The sequence below is a fragment of the Capra hircus genome, chromosome 4 (genome assembly GCF_001704415.2).
Source record: "Capra hircus breed San Clemente chromosome 4, ASM170441v1, whole genome shotgun sequence".
NCBI lineage: Eukaryota > Metazoa > Chordata > Mammalia > Artiodactyla > Bovidae > Capra > Capra hircus.
The window spans coordinates 7,225,831-7,239,004 of record NC_030811.1 but is presented as its reverse complement, the minus strand read 5'-3'; the positions used below and the strand labels follow the sequence as shown (position 1 = coordinate 7,239,004).

Sequence of the window (13,174 nt, the reverse complement as noted above, 5' to 3'; positions counted from 1 at the left end):
CTGAATAGGCATATAACCCCATACTATAAACTAGAAAGAGGGCACTCTTTCTTCCCCCTTCTGATGTCTATGTCAGAAGCTCTCTCTATCTCTTTTATACTTTAATAAAATTTTATCACACAAAGGCTCTGACCAAGTGACCAAGCCTCGTCACTGGCCCTGCATCGTATTCTTCTCCTCCAGAGGTCAAGAATCCTGGTGTCATTCACGGCTCATAGTGACAAACTTCCTTGCCTCTTCTAGCTTCTACTGGCCCCAGGCAGGCTTACTTCAACCTCTGCTTCTGCCTTCATATGACTGTCTTCCCAATGCATGTGTCTGTGTCCAGTATCTCCCTTCTAATAAGGATACCAATTGTATGGATTAAGGCTCATCTCAGTGGCTTTACCTTAATGATCAAACCTACAGAGACCTTATTTCCAAGCAAGGTCACATTTTTAGGGTTAGGGCTTCAGTATCTTTTGGAGGGGAACACAATTCAAACCATAAGAGAGAAGAAAGGCTTAAAAAGTGAAGCTGAATACAAATGTTAATAGACCACAAGAAACTAAAGCTAAAACCTTCCCAAGGATGCACTCATGAGCTCATTGTCATTTCTGGACATTCATATCTTTATGTATCTTTTCCCTGGTTTCTTTCACTTAGTATAATGCTGTCAAGGTTCATTCACATTGTAGCATGTAACCATACCCCATTCCTTTTTATGGTTAAATAATATTCCATTGTATGAATATATCCATTCATCTGTTGATGTGCATTTGGGTTGTTTCCACTTTTTTTGGACTATTATGAATAATGCTGTTTAACCATTCATGTAGAATTTTTGGTATGAACATGTCTTGTCAGTCCTCTTGGATGGACACTTAAGAAGTGGAATTACTACATCATGTTCTAATGATAATGGTAATCTATGTTTTAAGTTTTTGAGAAAACACCGAAGTGCTTTCCACAAGCAGCTGTGCCATGTTATATCCTCCCCAGCAGGGTATAAAGATTAAATTTATCCACATACTTATCAGTATTTATTATTTTTTCTTTTTAAAAGATTATAACCGTCCCACTGCGTACAAAGTGGTATCTTATTTGGTGTAGATTTGCATTTCCCAGTACCAGACCACCTGACCTGCCTCTTGAGAAACCTATATGCAGGTCAGGAAGCAACAGTTAGAACTGGACATGGAACAACAGACTGGTTCCAAAGAGGAAAAGGAGTACATCAAGGCTGTATATTGTCACCCTGCTTATTTAACATATGTAGAGTACATAACGGTGGGATGGAAGAAACACAAGGTGGAATCAAGATTGCCAGGAGGAATATCAATAACCTCAGAAATGCAGATGACACCACATTTATGGCAGAAAGTGAAGAGGAACTAAAAAGCCTCTTGATGAAAGAGGCTACCATGCTCCTCCATGGGATTTTCCAGACAAGAGTACAGGAATGGGTTGCCTTCTCCAGGGAGCTTCCCGATGCAGGGATCGAACCCTGGTCTCCTGCATTGTAGGCAGATGCTTTACAGTCTGAGCCACCAGGCAAAAGTGAAGCACCCACCAAATTATGAGGCAACATTTCTGTCTTTTCAAAACCAAAACACTTTTTTCACTGGCCTCCGAGGTCTCAGAGGTGCAGCAGTTAGAGCAAACGTCGGGGCTCAAACAGCTTCTCTGGAGGAAACCAGACAGCTCATCAAGCCCTTAAATCAGGTAAGCCTGGCTGAGAACAGATCCCAGGGAGACAGAGCTGCAGGGACAGTAGGGAAGGGGAGTCTGGGGAGGGTGTGGATTCTGGCCTGAGAAGGGACCAGGTGCTGTGCAAATAAGTCAGAAGGATGCCGCCAGAGCAGGAGAGGTGGTGGTAGGGAGGGGAGTAAGGATGTCTGTTAACACATTGTCCATGCATCTCATTTTAACAAGACAACATTTTGCTGAATACTGCACCTTCCATCCAGTTGTTGTTGGGATAGACATTAAGTACACTTGATAACCTAGACGTTTCTTTTAATAGGAAATGTGTCCCCAAGGTCTTAAGAGTTGAAAGGCAATTTAGAGATCACTCAGTCTAAATCTTTTTTTTAAAATTTAATTGTTATTTTATATTGCAGTACAGCTGTTGTTTAGTCACTAAGTTGTGTCTAACTCTTTACGACCCCATGGACTCTAGCTCCCAGGCTTCTCTGTTCATGGGATTTCCCAGGCAACAATACTGGAGTGTGTTGCTGTTTTCTCAGGAAATCTTCCTGACCCAGGGACCAAACCCGGGTCTCCAGCATTGCAGGCAGATTCTTTACTATTGAGCCACCAGGGAAGTTCATATTGCAGTATCTGTAAATCAACTAATTTTTTGGCAGGAAGTGGGCATTTGAAGACTGTAGTCTGGCACTAAGAGTACTCATTTCTACTGGGCTTATCATTGTTTTGATGTCTTTCCAATGGACTTCAAAACTATACAAACACACACACATACACACAATGAAGAATAGGATTCCTGAAATTTTTTTGCAGATATTTTGGGGCAAGGGTTGGGGTGACTTAAATTATATCTCACTGGAGATGGACAGAGAAATGACTACATTATCAAGTCTCTTGGAACAATTTTTTGTGTGATTCATTTATCACACAAAATACAATTAGAGTTGTTTGTTTCATTTGCTTTTGATTTTTACTAGGATTTTAAATATACTTTTTGCTGTATGATTATTTAAACTATTTATATGGTTTTAAGATCAAATCAATGAAATATATGCATATCCAAACAAGTGTGACTCCCAGTTTCTGTCCCTGTCCTCTCCCTCCTCTTTTTCCCATACCCATATAAGTAACTTTTTTGTTTGTTTAGTTTTCAGATTATCCGGCCATTGTTTTTTGCAGACGAATGAAAAATATGTGTATTACATTTTATATATGTAGATCACATTCCTCCTTGTTAGAGAAATGCTAGTAAACTATACATTATTTTCTTCTTTGCTTTTTCTGCTTAATGCTATATCCTGGAGATGTCTCCATACTAAGATATAAAGATATACCTCATTTTTTCTACAGTTGACCAGTGCTTCACTGTGTGACTATACCTTAGTTAATTCAACTCGGTCCCTACCCTAATGATGGGCATTTGATAGGTTTTTGGTATTCTGAGATTCAAATAGTGGCACAGTTAACAGACTTCTGTGGGCTTCCCAGGTGGCTCAATGGTAGAGAATCTGCCTGCCAATGCAGGAGATGCAGGAGACGTGGGTTCAATCCCTGGGTCATGCAGATCCCTTGGAAATGGCAACCCACTCCAGTATTCTTGCTGGGAAAATCCCAAGGAGAGAGGAGCCTGGGAGGCTACAGTCCATAGGGTCACAAAGAGTTGAACATGACTTAGCGTGTGTACACACGCACGCACGCGCGTGCGTGCGCACACACACACACACACAGCTTTCTGCATAATTTTCTTCCATATTCTTGTTGAGTACCTTTGGAATAAATCCTGAAATTAAGATTGATAATAAGAGGGTAAATGTGTATGTAAATGCACATATACAAGACCTTGCTACCTTCTCCTCTAGTTGTTTTAGACTGTTCTTTTATTCCCAACAGTCATGCAGGAGAAGATCTGTTTCCCCTACGTCTTTTATTTATTAAAAAAAAAGTGTATTTATCTATTTGGCTGCATTGCATCTTAGTTGCAGCATGCAGGATCTTCCTTGCCTCATGTGGGATCTTTCACTGTGACACACGGACTCTGCAGTTGTGGAGGGATTAGTTGCTCCATCGCATGTAGTATCTTAGTTCCCTGACTAGGGATTGAGCCCACATCCCCTGCATTGCAAGGTAGATTCTTAACCACTTGGCCACCAGGGAGTCCCTCCCCTATACCTTTTATCAACAGATTATGCCAACTATTTTCTGGGATTTTTCAAACCTGTAGGTGAAAAATAGTATCCTACTGCAATATTACATAATTAATTTTAGTTTTTCTATGTCTTGATATGTTTTTTCTATTACAAGTGGATGTTGGTATCTTTTTATATACTCAAGGGATATTTACATTTTAATTTGAACTGTTTATTCTTATCTCTTACTCCATTTTCTATCAAGTCGTTGGTCCTTTGTTTCTCTACTTTTAGATATTGTTTGTTTGCTAAAGTATTTTTATTGAAGTATAGTTGATTTATTATAATTATAGCCAAGCAATTCAGTTTTATACATATGTGTTTTTGTGTGTGTGTGCATGCTCAGTCACTTCAATCATAGCCAACTCTCTGCGACCCCATGAACTGTAACCCTCCAGTCTCCTCTGTCCATGGAATTCTCCAGGCAAGAATACTGGAGTAGGTTGCCATGCCTTCCTCAAGGTGATCTTCCTAACCCAGGGATCAAACCTGCATTTCCTGTGTCCCCTGCATTGCAGGCAGATTCTTTACTGCTAAGTCACTGGTGAAGCCTATATATTTTTTTTTTTTCCATTATAGGTTAATACAAGATATTGAATATAGTTCCTTTTTACTATACAGTAAATTCTTGTTGCTTATGTATGTTATATATAGTGGTATGTATATGTAATGTATATGTATATGTAACATACCAATATATATAACAAAAGGTCAGCTTTCATTCTAATACCAAATAAGGGTAATGCCAAAGAATGTTCAAACTACTGCACAATTGCATTCATTTCACATGCTAGCAAGGTAATGCTCTCAATCCTCCAAGCTAGGCTTGAACCAAAAACTTCCAGATGTACAAGCTGAATTTAGAAAAGGCAGAGAAACCAGAGATCAAATTGCCAATATCCATTGTATCAAAGAAAAAGCAAGAGGATTCCAGAAAAACATCTATGTCTGCTTCATTGACTATGCTAAAGCTTTTGATGGTGTGGATCACAACAAACTGTGGAAAATTCTTCAAGAGATGGGAATATAAGACTAGCTTACCTACCTTCTTAGAAACCTGTACGCATGTCAAGAAGCAACAGTTAGAGCCGGACATGTAAGCAGACTGGTTCAAAATTGAGAAAGGAGTATGTCAAGGCTATATATTGTCACCCTGCTTATTTCACTTATATGCAGAGTACATCACACAAAATGCTGGGCTGGATGAAGCACAAGCTGGAATCAAGATTGTTGGGAGAAATATCAATAACAGATATGCAGATGACAACACCCTTATGGCAGAAAGTGAAGAGGAACTATAGAGCCTCTTGATGAAAGTGAAAGAGGAGAGTGAAATAGCTGGCTTAAAACTCAACATTCAAAAAATGAAGATGATGGCATTCAGTCCCATTACTTCATGGCAAATAGATGGGAAAACAATGGAAACAGTGATAGACATTATTTTCTTATGGCGCCAAAATCACTGCAGATGGTGACTGCAGTCATGAAATTAAAAGATGCATGCCCCTTGGAAGAAAAGCTATGAGCAACCTAAATAGCATATTAAAAAGCAGAGATATTACTTTGCTGACAAAGGTCTGTATAGTCAAAGCTATGTTTTTTCCAGTAATCATGTATGGATGTGAGAATTGGACCATAAAGAAGGGTGAGCACCAAAAAATTGATGCTTTTGAACTGTGGTGTTGGAGAAAACTCTTGAGAGTCCCTTGGACTGCAAAGAAGTCAAACTAGTCAATCCCGAAGGAAATCAACCCTGAATATGCACTGGAAGGACTGAGGCTGAAGCTGAAGTTCCAATACTTTGGCCACCTGATGGGAAGAGCCGACTCATTGGAAAAGACCTTGATGCTGGGAAAGATAGAAGGCAGGAAGAGAAGGGGACAACAAAGGTCGAGATAGTTGAATGACATCACGGACTCAATGGACATGAGTTTGAGCAAGCTTTGGGGGATGGTGAAGGACAGGGAAGCCTGGCATGCTGCAGTCCCTGGGGCCAGAAAGAATCTGACAGGACTGAAGGACTGAACAGCTACTATGTATCTTTAAACCCCACACACCTAATTTATCCCTCTTTCCTGATTTTCCCCTTTGGTAATCATAAGTTTGTTTTCTGTGTCAGTTAGTCTGTTTCTGTTTTGTAAGTAAGTTTATTTTATTTATTTTTGATTCCACATACAAATGATATCATGTGATATTTGTTTTTCTCTAACTTCCCTCAATATGATAACACCTCAGTTCATACATGTAGTTGCAAATGGCATTATTTCATTTTGTTTTACAGCTGAATAAAATCCCATTGTATATATGAACTGCATCTTCTTTATACATTCATCTGTCAATGGACATTTAGTCTGTTTCCGTGCCTTAGCTATTATAACAGAACTGCTATAAAGCTGAAACTCCAATACTTTGGCCACCTCATGGGAAGAGTTGACTCATTGGAAAAGACTCTGATGCTGGGAGGGATTGGGGGCAGGAGGAGAAGGGGACGACAGAGGATGAGATGGCTGGATGGCATCACTGACTCGATGGGCATGAGTCTGAGTGAACTCCGGGAGTGGGTGATGGACAGGTACTGGGGTCCAGCCTCGGTTGGATCCAGGGTATCCTCAGGGGGATGGTGTCAGCGACCTAGACGGATAATTTATTTAGAGATATAGAAAGATATAAAGAAGGGATATAGCAGTTAGGAAAATAAAGGAAAGAGGCTTATGCTCCTTGGTTTACACAGAAAATCAATAAAGTCTCAAGACAAGAGACTTGCACCATTTACAAAGGCCACAGGTGCCCTCCAGGTCTCCCGAGGGAGTGAAGACGCAGGGAGCCTTCCTGTTCAGGTCTTAGAAGCCCAGGCAAATAAGTAAACATGGGGGACCTCTGTGCTCCAGATGGGAATTAGCCTGAAAAGGAGAGTAAGAAAGAAAAGACGACGACACGGGGAAACCAGGCTTTCGTGGAACTGGTCTTGGTCCTGGTCCATCTCTTTATTTTTCAGGGAAGGTTTTATACTTAAAGTTGTACATAGAGATAAATGTAAGAAACAGAGTCACACAGGGTCAGCTACTCCGACCCTTATCTAAAGACAGAGTGTTCTTTACATACCTTTGTTCTTACAAGGGTCTTACGTTTGTTTACAATATCTTCTGGTCTGGAGACCACTTAACATTTTATGGCCCCATCTTTCTTTCTATTGATAAAGGTTACAATCAGAAAACTTGTTTTCCTTTAAGATCTACTTAGTCTTAAGATAGTGATAAAGTTCCATTCTTACATAGCAAAGATACAACGGTTTATAACAAAGAAAGAGGAGCACAGAGATTTATAACAAAGAGAAAATTCATTAACTCAAAAGTCTAGTATTGCTAACATCAAAACTACTATATTTCTTTTTCTACATTCCAATTACATTGATTAACATACTCCCAGGTGACTAAGGATATGGAGGCCTGGAGGCAATCATTAACTCAGCAATGAAACCCTTCGCCAACATGATTTTTATCTTTAGAGAAACCTTATGCTAACTAAGACTTTCAAAATACTCCAAACTCTCTGGGCTGTTTATGGTTGAGAGGTTGTAAACAATCATGTGCATAGTAGCAAGAGTGTGGATAATCCTGTCACACAAGCTAGTCTGCCAGCAGAGAGGTTTGACCTGAGACACTCCTTTTATATGCAGGAGACTATTAACTGGAGCTCTAAGTTAATTTTCCAGAGAAAGGTGGTCGGGGAGAGCCCCTGTTAATGTCAGAAGAGTGTAGTATAACAGACAGATTTTGGTTTTGGGGGTAGATGGTCAAGCAGATCTAGGGAATATCTTGAGTCTTGATCCGCCTCACCTGCATGATCTTGTCATGGGTAGAGTCGAGGAGTCCCTTGAGTCCTGACCCGCCTTTGCCCATCAGGGCTCTTCCTTATGACCTTTGCCATGGGTGGGATCTCCCTTGCTGGCTCCCAGCAGACAAGGAGGCCTGGGTGCTGCAATTTATGGGGTCACAAAGAGTCAGATACGACTGAGTGACTGAACTGAACTGAACTGATTAACATAGAGGAGAAGGAAATGCAACCCACTCTGGTATTCTTGCCTGGAGAATGCCAGGGACAGAGGAGCCTGGTGGGCTGCTGTCTATGGGGTCACACAGAATTGGACATGACTGAAGCAACTTAGGAGCAGCAGCAGCTATGAACATAGAGGTGCATGCATCTTTTCAAATTAGAATTTTGTCTGGATATATGTCCAGGAGTAGGATTATTGGATCATATGGCAACTCTATTTTTAATTTTTTGAGGATCTTCCCACTGTTCTCCACAGAGGCTCTACCAATCATGTTCCCACCAACAGTGCAGGAGGGTTCCCTTTTCTCCACACTCTCTCCAGCATTTATTGTAGATTTTTTGATCATGGCCATCAAATCATCGCTGTGAGGTGATATATCATTATAGTTTTCATTTGCATTTCTTGAATAGTTAGTGATACTGAGCACCTTTTCATGTGCTTATTGGCCATCTGTACAGATATTCTTTGTATACAAGTGAAATGACCCCTCTTTTATATAAGTAGGAAAAAATTTTCCTCTAGTTTGACAATTGTATTTTAATTTGTGTATGGTGGCATTATCTCCCACATTATCATTTTGATTTTTATATAATCAAATTTAGGAGTCTCTTTCCTTGTGGCAGTTTAGTAGCTAAGTTGTCTGACTCTTTTGTGACCTCATGGACTGTAGCCCACCAGGCTCCTCTGTCCATTGGGGTTCTGAGGCAAGAATACTGAAGTGGGTTGCCATTTCCTTCTCTGGGGGATATTCCTGACCCAGGGATTGAACCCCAGGTCTCCTGCATTGCTGGCAGATTCTTCACCAACTGAATCAACAGGGAAGCCTGTCTCTTTCCTTACTCTATTTCAAATTTTAGAAACATTTTCCTGACCTCTAGGTTACAAAGATTTATCCATGTTTCTTCTATTATTTATACGGAATTTTCAACATTGGAAATTCTAACCTATTTGGAGTTTGAAAGGCACCAGGAAATGGATGCAGTTTTATCTTTTTGTATATGATTGTCTCCATGTTGCTTATTAGTCTATCTTTCTTCCTCTTGATGTGAGATACTACCTTATTGAATATAAACGTTGCATAATATAAATGAATTGAACATAAATAAATATAATGTGGTTAATTTGATCTATTTCCAAATTTTCTGTTTGTGCTTTGCTGTTCTCTCTATTCAGGAACCAACATCATACTGCTTTAATTATAGAAACTGTGATGGCAAGTCATAAGGGGCTTTCCCTCCCTGGCTCCCCATTGCACACTTCATTCAGACAGACAGCAGCTACAATAGGCCTATTCAGCCATTGGTCAGGCATCCAAGTGAGGCCCTCCTCCCAAGCACGTGAGCAAGTGTTAACCAGCGACCAGTTAACAGACTCCTTCTGCCATTGGTGAGGCCAGTGAAAGTCCCTTCCCCCTCTCTATTGTATATAAAAGGACGCTGAATCCTGACCAAGATGAGAGGGTCCTTAGAGACACTAGACTGCGATTCACTTGGTCTGCTGGCCTGATTAAAGTCATCATTCCTTGCTCCAACAACTCATACCCGGATTTATTGGCCTGTAGTGCAATGAGCAGAACAGCTTGGGCTTGGTAACAGACCTGACACTTCTTTGTGGGGATACTGAACTACTTTGCTGTTTTATCCACAGCAATTAAACTGTTTAATTTTTCTGTTTCTTTTGCGAACAATGTGGATAACAGAATATTACAAATTTCAGGGAGGCTGCTGCTGCTGCTGCTAAGTCGCTTCAGTTGTGTCCAGCTCTGTGCAACCCCATAGACGGCAGCTATGCTCCCCCGTCCCTGGGATTCTTCAGGCAAGAACACTGGAATGGGGTGCCATTGCCTCTTCTGTTCAGGGAGGCAAAAGAAGTTTAAAAAAGACTTGAGAATGGTTCCTACTTACCTAAATTGACTCTTTTCCCCTCTCCTTCCTTTTCTTAAGGTGGAGTCTAAGTACTGCCGAGACTCTTGGTGTAAACATGGCTACCACCCCTAACAACGCTCTGAGGATCCTGTTGGTAGGGAAGACCGGATGTGGGAAAAGTGCGACTACAAACACTATCCTCGGGGGAAAAGTATTCGACTCTAGGGTTGCTGCCCAAGCTGTTACCAAAACTTGTCAGAAAGCATCCTGGGAATGGAAGGGGAGAGAGCTTCTTGTTGTTGACACCCCAGGCCTCTTTGACACCAAAGAGAGCCTGAACACCACCTACAGGGAAATCAGCCTATGTGTCCTCGCATCCTGTCCCGGGCCTCACGCCATCGTCTTCGTCCTGCAGCTGGGCCGCCACACACAGGAAGAGCAGCAAACCGTGGTGTTGGTCAAGGCTTTGTTTGGGGAAGCAACCATGAAGTATATGATCATCTTATTCAGTTGCAAAGAGGAGCTGGAGGACCAGAGCCTGAGCAATTTTCTGGAGGGTTCGGATGGAAACCTATGAAGCCTCCTGCAGGAGTGTGGAGACCGCTGCTGTGCTTTTGATAACAGCAAAAACACAGAGCAGGCTGAGAAGGAAGCTCAGGTGCAGGAGCTGGTGGAGCTGATAGACAAGATGGTGCAGAACAACCAAGGGGCTTACTTTTCTGACCCCATTTATAAGGACATAGACCAAAAGCTGAGACAACAGGAGGAATACTTGATGAAAAACTATGCTGATACATTTAACATGCAAATTGAACAAGTAGAAGTGGAATGTGCCCATAAACCACCAGAAGAAAAGATGAAAAAAATTAAATCGATAACAGACAAGTATAATGAACAAATGAAAATTGTAAGAGAAGAAGCTGAGAAGAGTATATTGCAAGCCATTTTCGACAAGATTAAAAACATGCTTTCAAAAATATGGCAAATGTTGTGGAAGTAATATACTGTAATTTTATTTTTACTTCTCAATTTACTATAGCTTGTTAATATGAAAGTAAAAGTGAAGTCACTTAGTCGTGTCCATCTCTTTTCAACCCTATGGATTGTAGCCTGCCAGGCTTCTCCATCCATGGGATTTTCCAGGCAGAAATAGTGGAGTGGGTTGCCCTTTCCTTCTCCAGGGGATCTTCCCAACCCAGGGATGGAACTTGGGTCTCCCACAGATTCTTCACCATCTGAGGCACCAGGGAATCCCTTTCTTGTTAACATGGTACTTTGTGTTTTCCTAAAATGGTTAAAACCATGTCTTATTTCTGATTCCTTCTTACAGTCTAACCTTACTCTCTCCATTGAGTTATGGGTCTATGTCCCCTACCTTGAAATTGAATGGACTTTGTGACTGCTTTGAGAAATAGTGGGTGGCTGAAGCAACCCATGTGACTTCTAAGGTTGAAGGAGATCCAACCAGTCCATTCTAAAGGAGATCAGTCCTGGGTGTTCTTTGGAAGGAATGATGCTAAAGCTGAAACCCCAGTACTTTGGCCACCTAATGTGAAGAGGTGACACATTGGGAAAGACTTCTAAGGTTAGATAGGTAAAAATGCCTCCTTGCTCTCCCGTGGTGGTTACCCTTGGAATTTGCCCACCATCTTGTGAGGAAGCCCAACTAGAAGGCAAGTAACCCCCAGGAAGAGGACCTGAAGTCACTGGCCCTCTCCCTGGCTGATATTTCATCTGCCAGCCAGAACCACTTGCTGGCTAGGCAAGTGGCAACGCAGAGTGAATTCTCTAGCTGCCAACTGATGAAACTGCAAAGAGCAAAGATGAGCCATTCCCACGGGGCCCTACCCAAACTGCAAATTCATGAGAAGAATAAATGATTGCTGTTGTTTTAAACCACTAAGTTTGGGGATGGTTTGTTAAGGAGTGAGCGTCAACCACAATTAAATGTCTCTATAACTCATTGCCCAGCACTCCTGGCTCCCGCCTGTCCTCACACAGAATGCCAATGAATTTAAGAGTTTGTGAAATTGACATAACCAGGTAATGATTCATTTGGTAGAGTTCAGAAATTCAACTTAGGAAAATTCAAGTGAGAAACCCTGCATACATTAAGTGTAGGCCCCACTGGTGTGTTATTTCAATCCACACCTATGAGAACTTTGTTAAGAGAACCACGCCAATGCAGCATGGGCTTCTCAGGCACCATTATTCTGTGGTTGGTGGAGATGTGGAAGTAAATTCTCTTAGTGTTTTTCTCTCTCCTGTTTTAAGGTACCATCCTAACTTAAAGTGTTCCTGACTGTAACTTAAAAAAAAAAAAAAAAACCCTTCTGTGCCAAATATTTTTCATTTGCTTCTGCACACCCACACTTCACCCCTCTTCACTCTAACTTCTTGCATGGGAGGCTGATCTACATGGACAGCATCAATGGGATCTCTTGCTCTCTGACCTCTGCTTGGTTTCTGCCAAACCCCTTTGGCAGAGATCTCCAAGCAGGAGGTCTCTTGAAGGCAGAAAAGCAAGGTCAGGGTATCTGTTCTCCATTCTTGCTACCTGCAGGTCATCTCTGACTAGTTGCCAAAGGTCATAGCTCCTCTCCTGTAGGCCTTACTACCCAACTCTCTGCATTCCAGCTTTGTTCACCTCTTAGGGTATGGATGTTTTTTCTTCACTGTTACTAGCTCTCTCCCTTGTCATTTGTAAACCTTGTAACCACAGCTTGTAGGCAGCCCCTTCACTAGCATCTCCTCCAAGTACTTCATTATACTAGGTCATCTCTTTTCTGCTAGAGTCCTGACAGATACATCTTATGATGTGTGTGTGTGTGTGTGTGTGAAAGTCACTTAGTCATGTCCAATTCTTTGTGACCTTGTGGCCTGTACAATCCATGGAATTCTCCAGGCCAGAATACTAGAGTGGGTAGCCTTTCCCTTCTCCAGGGGGTCTTCCCAACCCAGGGGGAACCCAGGTCTCCTGCGTTGCAGGTGGATTCTTTACCAGCTGAGCCTATGATACCAACTTCTTTTTCTATTTCAAAGAATTTCCTGATTATTGTTTCATTTGTTTTTTTTCTTTCGTCCCCTGCCAGGAGGAAAGTCTCACCTGACTGTTGAAATCTCTGGGAAAAGTTTACCCACATACACTGTGACAGTGAGCAGATAAAAGTTTCTGACCTGCTAAAATAATTGCAAAGATTCAAAAATAGAGGGATGACTTTACAGTATTTATAATTATGGCAGATAACTCAAACTCAAATTGCAAAATTTCAGTGATAGAGGGATGATTTTATATTATAAGTAATTATGGAAGATAACTCAAACTCAAATATCTGGAATTTTTACAGTTGTCCTTTGTTTTGTCTCTGAAAGGGACTGAG

At 41.4% G+C, this 13,174-nt stretch overlaps 1 pseudogene; it reads left to right on the top strand.

The window, feature by feature from the left end:
• On the top strand, positions 1,622-10,856 carry LOC102187396 (annotated as a pseudogene).